We start from the raw sequence: 10,913 nt of genomic DNA on the forward strand, positions 1-10,913 counted from the left end.
CTGTGCTCTGCAGCAAGAGAAGCCACCGCAGTGAGAATCCCATGCACCGCAACAAAGAATAGCCCCCACTCACTGCAACTAGAGGAAGCCCGCGCACAGCAACGAAGAACCAACGAAGCCAAAAATAAATAAACAAAATATTTTTTAAAATAAATAAATTTTATGAAATTTAAAATAAAAATCTTAATTTACCATCTTCATCATTTTAAAGTGTATAGTTCAGAGGCATTAAGTACATTCGCATTGTTGTTCAGCTATTGCCACCATCCATTTCCAGAACTTGTTCATCTTCCCAAACTGAAACTCTATACCACTTAAATACTAACTGCCCATTTCCTCCTTCCCCTAACCCCTAGCAACCACCATTCTACTTTCTGTCTTATAAGTTTGGCTACTCTAGTAACCTCATATAAGTGGAATCATACAATATTTGTCCTTTTGTGCCTGGCTTATTTCACTTAGTAGGATGTCTTCAAGTTTCATACATGTTGTAGCATGTGTCAGAATTCCCTTCCTTTATAAGGCTGAATGATATTCCATTGTATGGCTATACCACATTTTATTTATCCATTCATCCATTGATGGACATTTGGGTTGTTTCCACAAGAATGTATTCTTATATATAAAATATATTCTTATATAAAAGAATATCAATTAATCCCGTTGATTCTCTCTCCCACCCCAATCTAGTTTTTACACAGAAGAGATCAGCAGGCATGCCTTCTCTCCTTCCATGTCCTTAATCTTTTAAGAGTTTCTATTGCCTAAAACTCTCTCTGTGCTCCCCCTGCCTAGCCAATCCCTACTTGGCTTTCCCAACTCTCCCCTCATCCAATGACACCTGCTATTCATCTCCACATCAGCACTTCACAGATTACCACATAATTTACCTCTTGTTTGTGTTATTATGACTTCCCAACTAATTGTAGACACCACTTGAAGATGTGGTTGTTGTCTCTATATTCTCCCTGGCCCTAAGTTCAATACTGGGCACAGTCATTTATGGAGGGCTGATGCCATAGGATCCTGAGAGCCTGGCCAAACAAGTTAGACTCAGTGCTGGGGGGCATTCTTTTAAGTAAGGCAGTGACAAAACCAAGCAGTATTTTATGCAGATTTGTGTTTCCCATGGGGGAAAAACTTAAACTAAGCTAAACCTACTTTATAAGCCCTAAGAACTGTGGCTTTCTCTCCATATCTGGTTAATACCCCCCATCTCATCAAATATGGACAATATACATTTACTGCACATTTGGGTTTGGCATTCAGAATCATGACTATAAAGTCATTATGCAGGCCTTGTGGCACAGGACTGGACAGGAGTAAGCAGGGTGGAGAGAAAAGTATGCTGGAAGAGATTTGAAAATCATATGCAATCACTATGAACAACTTTGTGCCAATAAATTTGGAAAATTAGATGAAAGAGACAATCTTGTAGATGTAAAATAACAAAATCAATTCAATAAGAAATAGAATATCAGAATAAACCAATAACTTTAAAAAAATGAAACAGAAAGTTAAAAATCTTTCCCAAAGTCCTCACTCCACCCTCCACAAAAGAAAGAGAAAGGAAGAAAGAGGAAAGAGGGAAGGAAGGAAGGACAGAAGGAAGGAAGGAAGGAAGGAAGGAAAGAAGAGAACCCAGTTTAGACACTTTTATGGACGTGCTTTACCCAATCTTCAAAAAATAGGAAACCCTACCTTATATAAACTGTTACATAAAATAGCGAAGAAGAAAAGCTGCCCAACTTATTTTATGGGGCTGTTAGGATCTTGAAATCCAAACCAGACAAGTACAATAATAAGAAAAAAAAATTGACTAAACTTATTTATGAACACAAATTCAAAAATCCTGAAAAAAATTGCAAGTTGAATCCAGTGGTGTATAAGATGCTAAAACACATGGCCAAGCAGAGTTATTGCAGGAATGCAAGGATGGTTCAACATCAGCAAAGGTATTATGGAATTCAATGTTGACAGAAGAAAGAAGAAAGAACTCTTGGGGTGGGCATCAGGAGACAGACTTAAGTTCTATCTCTGTTCTGCCATTAACCAGCTGTATAACCTTTTGCCTCCTTCCCTCCCACTTCCAAAGGGGTTCTCAGGAAGGGCTCTTCACTAAAGAAGGGGAGCACAGCTTTGAGAAGCAGCCTACTCCTCTCCCTGCTCCATTTTCTTCACCTGTAAAATGAAGAAATGTTCTAATTCCATGATTTTATAAGCTGTGTGAAAGAAACATGATGGAGTCAAACAAAACAGGAAGGGAAAAACTGCTGTGTAGCTGGGTCCCGGCTAATTGTGTCGGTGGTGCTAGTGGGCTCCTCAGAAGAGATAAGATCCACAGTGCCACCCTGTGGCCTGTTGGGAAATGCGTAAAAGGCTTAGACACAGCTAGAGTAGACTGATTACAGACAAGAATAAATTTGGACTAAATACAGTGGTGGATGATGGAAGTACCTGAAGTAGTTTTGATAATAAAATAAAACTGAATCTGATCAAGCCTCTAGATCTGCATTGTCCACTACAGTAGTCACTAGCCACATGTAGCTATTTATATTTAAATGAATTAAAATTACATAAAACTAAAGCTCCAGTTCCTCAGTCACACTGGCCACATCTCAGGTGCTCAATACCCACATGTGGCTAGTGGCTACCATACTGGACAGTGCAGATATAGAAGTTTTCTGTCACTGCAGAATGTTCTATTGGACAGTGCTGGCCTAGCTCTAACTACCAATTTACAGGGAATACAGAGGACAGAGGAACATGTCCAATCATACCATGAGGATGCACTAAGCAATATTCAGGCTATGGGAAACTCTTACGGACAAATTATCCAGTTTTTTTCAACAATGATAAAAAATTGCAAGAAAAGAAAATGAGTGGAGCGTAAACCTATAGATTAATAGACTTAAGAAGCATGTCAGCCAAATGCAATGTATGGATTTATTTGCATCTCGATTCAAACTATTAAAATCACATTAAAATAATAATTTTAAAAAACGTATTAAGACAATTGGGGATGGACTTCCCTGGTGGCACAGTGGTTAAGAATCCGCCTGCCAACGCAGAGGACACGGGTTCGATCTCTGGTCCAGGAAGATCCTACATGCCGCCAAGCAACTAAGCCCATGCACCACAACTACTGAGCCCACATGCTACAACTACTGAAGCCTGTGCACCTAGAGCCCGTGCTCTGCAACAAGAGAAGCCACCGCAATTAGAAGTCCACGCACCGCAACGAAGAGTAGCCCCTGCTCACCGCAACTAGAGAAAGCCCACACACAGCAATGAAGACCCAACGCAGCCAAAATTAAATAAATAAATAAATCAGCAGTCCCCAACCTTTAAAAAAAAAAGACAATTGGGGAAATGTGAATATTGACAAGATAATTGATAATATGGTGTAATTATTGTTATGGGGAGTGTTAATTGTATTGTAGTTATATTCTTTTATAAAAGTCCTTAACTCTTAGAGATATATATTGAGAAATCTGTAGATCAAATGATATGATGTCTGGGATTTGCTTCAAAGCGTTGTGGGGGTGGGGAAGTAGGCAAAACTATAGAAGATGTTAAGATTGGCTGTGAATTGATCATTTTTGAAACTGGGTGATTGAGTACAAAGGATTTTATTATAGGATTTTCTCTGCTTGGATATATGTTGAAATTTTTCATGAACTTTTTTATAAAAAATTTTTCAGCATTTTAAAGTAAAAATGTATGCATAGATATGTCCAGCTGCCTTCCTGTTGCACCACATTTAACACAGGACTGAATCCAGGGAACCCACAGGAAAAACAAGAGGAGGTGGATCAAAGATGGTCCCAGCACAGCAAGCTCACAGTAGGTAGGCTGTCAGCTACTTGGCAAAGGAGAGAAAGAAAAGAGAAGCTGCGATGATGAGAAGAGGTAAGAGCAGAGAGGAGAGGCTGTGGGAAGGGAATTCTACAGATTAAGTAGGGAGAGGCGAGCTGAGAGGAGGCTCAAGGGAGAGCGGGAATTAGGCCGGCTCTTGGCTGCAGAAGAGCCACTGTTTCTAGGAGGTACTGGCCTGTCCCCTCACCCCCAGCGTGGCCTCACCAACACTCAGTCCAATCCCTGGCAATGGAGTCAAGACACAGCGTGCATTTCCGGGCCATTCCATGCACGCTCCTCTCAACCCATTCTAGTTTGCCTCTGTCTCTCATAATGGAGTCCGCCTTCCTCAGCACGGCATTCAAGGCCCGTACAACCTGCCTCTCTCTCCTGCACGCACAGCCCTCTCCAGCTGTCCTTTACATCTGGTTTGTACTCTCTTTCAACCCAGGCTGACACATCATGTCTCTGAGCCTTTGCACAGGCCTGGAACCCTCTCTCCCTAGCGTCTTTGCCCCACAAATTCCATCTGCTTCTTGAAAACCCAACTCAGACTGTCGGTCCACTGGGAAGAACTGGGAGCCCCGCCCAGACCCGCCCCCCCCATCTCTGAAACCGGTTCCTCAGGCCTGTTCCCTAACAGCACCAGGGGCTGCTGCTAATGGTCCACACCTGCAGCCTTCACCTGCTGGCCCTCAGGTGATTGGAGCCACTCAGGCCAGAAGTTCCTCAGAGTTAGGCATCTCAAGGACTGACTGGTATAGACACATAAAAGCTCCTTTCCGTTACGTTACGTCACGGCAGAACAGATTCTGAGATACCACGTATGCTCCAGGACTGCCCTCAGGATTAGGCTGAAGCCAGACTTCTGAAAGCACGTCCTGGCTGGGCTTCTCCTCTCCTCGCCTGCTTCCCTCACGCATGCGCACACATTGTTTGCTCCTCTCCATTGTCAGCCTCAGAATACAGTGTAGTAATTGTGGGTTTATTTCTCCCGGAGGCAGAGACCACGTCTCATAAATATTCGTTTCCTCCACCCAAACTGGAATGGTTGAAACCAAAATGATCATGGCTTAAAGTGTACACTGGAGAGGATTTGCAAGTGCCAGAGATACTAGGCTACAAAGGAAGCCACTTGACACCTTTGCTCTGAGCTATGTAGGAGAAGTGGGGGGCGGGGGAGGGGAGACATGGTTCCTGTGGATTATCACAAACAAGCTAGGCTGCTAGAATTCAGCTTGGGGACTTCTCTGGCTGACACATGCCTGCATGTTAAATCACCAGCCTGTTTTGGAAGAGAGCGTTGCAACTCTCAACAAATGGGGAGGAATCATCTTTTGGATGATTCTGAGACCACGTCTAACAGTGAGTTCATTAGGCTTACAACTACAGGGTGTTGCCTGCAGTTCAGAGGAAGGAGCCCAAAACTGAAAGCCAGGAAGCTACTAACCATGTGTCAAGACAGAGGAGGAAGGCAGAAGGGGACAGGGTAGCCAAGGGTCAGGGTCAGGTTCAGCAGGCCCCACAGGAGGTCCTGAGCTAGTTCTAAGGATGTAACTGAAATGTTGTCTATGCTTGACTTGCATATAAGGAAAACACGAACTTTTATTGAGTCTCCTTTAAAATCCATTCAGTGACATCACCTGAATGCGATGGTTTATTTTATGCATCAACTTGACTGGACCACGGAGGCCCAGATATTTGGTCAAACATTATTCTGGGTGTATGTGTGAGGGTGTTTTGGGGTTTTTTGTTTGTTTTGATTTTTTAGCCATGCTGCATGGCTTGCAGGATCTTAGTTCCCCAACCAGGGATCAAACCCGTGAGTGAAAGCGCCAAGTCCTAACCAGTAGACCACCAGGGAATTCCCCTGTGAGGGCGTTTTTGGATGAGGTTAACATTTGAATCTGTAGACTAAGCAGATTGCCCTCTTGCATGTGGGTGGGCCTCTTCCAATCAGTTGAAGGCCTGAATAGAATAAAAAGGCTGAGTAAGCGGCAACACCTCCTGCCTGACTGCCTTTGAACTGGTACATTGTTTTTTTCCAGCTTTCAGACTGGAACTGAAACATCAGCTCTTCCTGGGTCTTGAGACTGCTATCACTTGGACTGGGACTACATTATCAGCTATGTGGGTCTCCAGCGTGCTGACTGCCGATTTTGGGACTTGTCAGCCTCCACAATAGCATGAGCTGATTCCTTATAATAAATCTCTTTCTCTCTCTCTCTCTCTCTCTCTCTCTCTCTATATATATATATATATATATGTATACACACATCCTATTGGTTCTGTTTCTCTGGGCAAACCTGACAAACACACTGAATAAATAAATGCCATTACTAGATAAATACTCCAATGGACCTCATGACTTTTCAGCTCAGTCTTAGGTAACATAGAGCCTTTGAGTCCCTCAAAGTAACCAATACAGCCCTTCCTCCATAATTAGAATATCCAGCCCAAGATAATCTTCATAACTTCTCCCCTCCCCCAGCTCAGGCCTGCTTCCAGTTGAAACCCTCCAGCAGTAAGTCTGTGTGGCTGACTTCCTCTCTGTTTCTCCACCTTGCACTTCCGCTTCCCTCCCCCACCTCCAGCTCCTCAGGGCGAGGGTGGAGTAGGGGGAGGAGTGCTGTCTCTTGACCTGGTTCTCTTTCTGGGCCTGGCAGGTGTCTAGAGCTGATTCTCTCTTCCTGGGAGTGTTCATGGTCTCTTTCAAAGAGTCTCAAAAAAAAAAAAAAACAAAAAAAAACAAAGAGTCTCACTGTTGGGGTCCTCTCCCAAAGTCAAGGACACACAGGCATGAGCGTCGCCTCCCTCTGCTCTGGGCATTGGGCAGTACCCTCCAGCTTCTTTAAGCAGAAGTCTCCTCACTCCCCACCCCAGAAGTCCTCTTGGGTAGTCTCTAAGACAACCCTAAGGAGGCTGTCTCCTTTCAGGGCCCAGGAAACACCCAGACAACCTCTCTCCCAACACAGGGTAGGCTGATCCGACATGGCAGCGCTCCCCTGTCTTGGCCACCATGGCAGTGAGCCTGCCATTTGCCATTTAGATGTCCGGAACAGACCCCAGTCTACAGCCCACTTTAGCTTTCTCATGTATGGAGCTGACAGGGCCCTCTAGGGCCCCAGGCAGCAGCGTGTCCCTCTGCTGTAGTAGCACCTCTCACTCGGGCCCTAGGCTTCTCTGTGGCTGGGTGGAGGTTGGGGGAACCCACTGTGGCATTCTACACCCATGCAAACACCCTAAGTGCAACCCTTGACCTATTCAGGCTTGGAGCCAGACATAAATACTGTCTTCTTCAAACCCTCAGGCAGACAATCCTGAGGCACCTTTTACGTGGCTCCTCAGAAAGTCCCCAGTGATATGAGGCCCCAGCTCGCTACAATAATGATGAACTTGGACTGGCATTCTCTCCTTCCCTGTTTCCCTCTTCCCTGTCCCTCATTCCTTTTCCTTGGGACCATTCCACAGAACAACTACGCACAGAAGCCCTTTTCTCAGGCTCTGCTTTCGGGGGTCGCTGAGGACACAGGCTCAGACAGACGCCTCATTTAGCTTTGGGTTATAAAAGGCATCACCTCCCCACGTACATCCTTCCCCATATAAGCTCTCATTTTTAGGGGGTTGGTGGGGTCTCAGACACGGCAACTACTAACCCCTCCACCTCAAATCTCTTCATCTATTTTCCCCTTCCCACCCTCAGACCTTTCCTGTCTTTGATCCCCAGAGTAGCTGAACAGGTCCAGGAACCATTTCTTTTGTAAATCTGTCTATGGTGATATATGCCAATTTGGAACCTCAGTCTGTAAGTTCATATTTACTGTCGCTTGGTGTCTGTAGAAGCTTCCATTTTCATATCCTGCTATACACTAATCACTCAACCCAGAGTTCCTTTTCCGGAAGACAATGACATCTACTTTTCTGTAGTGTGTATACCACGGTTTCCACTTCTACCATCCTGATCGCCTCCAGCCCTCACCACACCCAGACCTGTTCTGAGCTGGGGCACCAACATCAGTCTGAAACTCTGCCCACTCCCTCCCCACTGCTAGTAACACAAATGAGGCGCACTCAACCTAAGATCTGACTGGCAAACAGCCTCTGCCGAAATATTGTGCAGCTATAAATGCAGCCTAATATTGTGTCTGTTTTAGCAGCCACATCTTCTGGCTACTTAGTTAGCTCCCACTCCCTATTTGCTAATGCCCACTGGTCAATTTCCACTCGGATGCCTGCAGGCTCCTCAGATCAACAAGTCCGCAGCAGCTCATCATCATCATCATGCCCTCCCACTTAGCTCTGCCTCATGTATTGGTGGTCTCGGTGGATGGAGTCATCCCAGGCTAGCCACCTCGGAGACTTTCCTAAGGGCTCTGACTCCTCCTCCCCTCCCCATCTGATTGCATCCATCCCAGATACTCTGTGTTCTGGGCCTCAAGCATCTCTCCATCCCCACTGCCTCCTCTGACCTCCCTTCTCTAGTTATCTTTCTGCAAGTCGACTCAGGTCTTGTCACTTTTGGGGATAAAAACTTTTGTGGCCTTTTCATTGGCCAGATGATCAGCAAGCTTTTTTTTTTCTTTTTTAATGAATTTATTTATTTTATTTATATTTATTTTTGGCTGCGTTGGGTCTTTGTTGCTGCCTGCGGGCTTTCTCTAGTTGCGGCGATTGGAATCCACTCTTCATTGCGGTGAGCGGGCTTCTCATTGCGGTGTCTTCTTTTGTCGCGCAACACGGCCTCTAGGCACACAGGCTTCAGTAGTTGTGGCATGCAGGCTCAGTAGTTGTGGCTCACGGGCTCTAGAGCGCAGGCTCAGTAGTTGTGGTGCACGGGCTTAGTTGCTCTGCGGCATGTGGGATCTTCCGGGACCAGCGATCGAACCCGTGTCCCCTGCATTGGCAGGCGGATTCTTAACCACTGCGCCACCCAGGGAAGGCCCGATCAGCAAGCTTTCGATTCAGGAGCAAGAGATCCAAGTCTTCACAAACTGGCCTTAAGAGCCTTCCTCAGCCTCAGCCTGTGCCTGTGTGTGAGGCCCACATACGAGATCTTCCTCCAAAGTCCAGTGAGATTGTGGTTTGAAGCTCTATGTCCCTCTTCACTTCAGCCACCAAATCCCTGAATCCTGATCTCTGACAGTAACCTGGTGACTATGGTTTTCCAGTCCTCAGTCATTACTTTTTGCTCTCATCATTTTATTCCTTTATGGAAACAGGTTTCTCAACGATGACTCCTTCCTCTTAATTTGCAGAGACTCAGGATCATCTTGGCTGCATCCAAATAACAGTCATCTGAGTACATAGTCCCCAATACCCTGGGAACATCAAGTGGCCAAGGCTCATTAGGAAGCCACACAAGGCGCCTGCGTGCTCCACTCTTAGCACCCTGGCTTCACGGGCAGGATCCCGGAACACTGTGATCATCTCCACCCACACCTCTCAGTTGTTAATGTCGCCCAGAGAGACTATCCTGGGGCACTTTCAAAGTACCTGCTTGGGTCCATGAACCCATGGAGGCTGATGGGCATGCCCAGCCTGCTGCTCTTGGAGTGACTGAGGAGACCCTGGCACCATTGGAGTGACTAAATCCACAGGGTGGAAGCCATTCAGACTGTGGGTGGACAGTTCTTAACTTGGGACCTATGAACCTGTAGGTGGTAAATCCCCAGAAATGTTTGGTAAAATCTGATGATGGGACTTCCCTAGTGGCGCAGTGGTTAAGAATCCGCCTGCCAATGCAGGAGACACGGGTTCGAGCCCTGGTCCGGGAAGATCCCACATGCCACGGAGCAACTAAGCCCGTGCATCACAACGAAGAGTAGCTCCCACTTGCCCCAACTAGAGAAAGCCCGCGTGCAGCAACGAAGACCCAATGCAGCTGAAAATAAATAAATAAATAAATAAAATTTAAAAAATACTATTGATAACCGAGCATACTTCAAAAAAAAATATCTGATGATGGGTACTTGCACTTTTGGGGAGAAAACTGACAATTTTCATTAGATTCTCAAAGGGATTTGCGACACAAATGAGGTTCAGAAAAGGAGCACAAAGGGGTCTTACAGAACCGCTATTTTGTTAGAATATGTTTCTTCCTGATTATATAAGTAATCCATATTCATTGTAAAATTGGAAAATAAGAAGGGCACAAAGAAGACTCTAAAATCACCCTTGATTCCAGCATCCAGAGATAACCATGTTGACGTTTTGGTGCAAACGTAAACGCATATTATCCCTCTAAATCTGGGCAAGATCTTCCTTTGTGACCTGCTTCTTTCTACTTAAGATATCCTGGGGACTTCCCTGGTGGCGCAGTGGTTAAGAATCCGCCTGCCAATGCAGGGGACATGGGTTCGAGCCCTGGTCCGGGAAGATCCCACATGCTGCGGAGCAACTAAGCCCGTGCACCACAACTACTGAGCCCATGTGCCACAACTACTGAAGCCCATGCGCCTAGAGCCTGTGCTCCGCAACAAGAGAAGCCACTGAAATGAGAAGCCCATGTACTGCAACGAAGACCCAATGCAGCCAAAAATAAATAAGTAAATAAATTTATTTATTTTTTTAAAAAAATGAAAAAAACCAAACAACCCAATCCAAAAATGGGCAGAAGACCTAAATAGACATTTCTCCAAAGAAGATCTACAGATTGCCAACAAACACATGAAAGGATGCTCAACATCACTAATCATTAGAGAAATGTAAATCAAAACTACAATGAGGTATCACCTCACACCGGTCAGAATGGCCATCATCAAAAAATCTACAAACAATAAATGCTGGAGAGGGTGTGGAGAAAAGGGAACCCTCTTGCACTGTTGGTGGGAATGTAAATGGATACAGCCACTATGGAGGATAGTATAGAGGTTCCTTAAAAAACTAAAGATAGAATTACCATATGACCCAGCAATCCCACTACTGGGCCTATACCCAAAGAAAGCCATAATTCAAAAAGACACATGCACCCCAATGTTCACTACAGCACTATTTACAATAGCCAGGTCATGGAAGCAACCTAAATGTCCATCGACAGATGAATGGATAAAGAAGAT

The sequence above is a fragment of the Physeter macrocephalus genome, chromosome 21 (assembly GCF_002837175.3).
Source record: "Physeter macrocephalus isolate SW-GA chromosome 21, ASM283717v5, whole genome shotgun sequence".
Classification (NCBI taxonomy): domain Eukaryota; kingdom Metazoa; phylum Chordata; class Mammalia; order Artiodactyla; family Physeteridae; genus Physeter; species Physeter macrocephalus.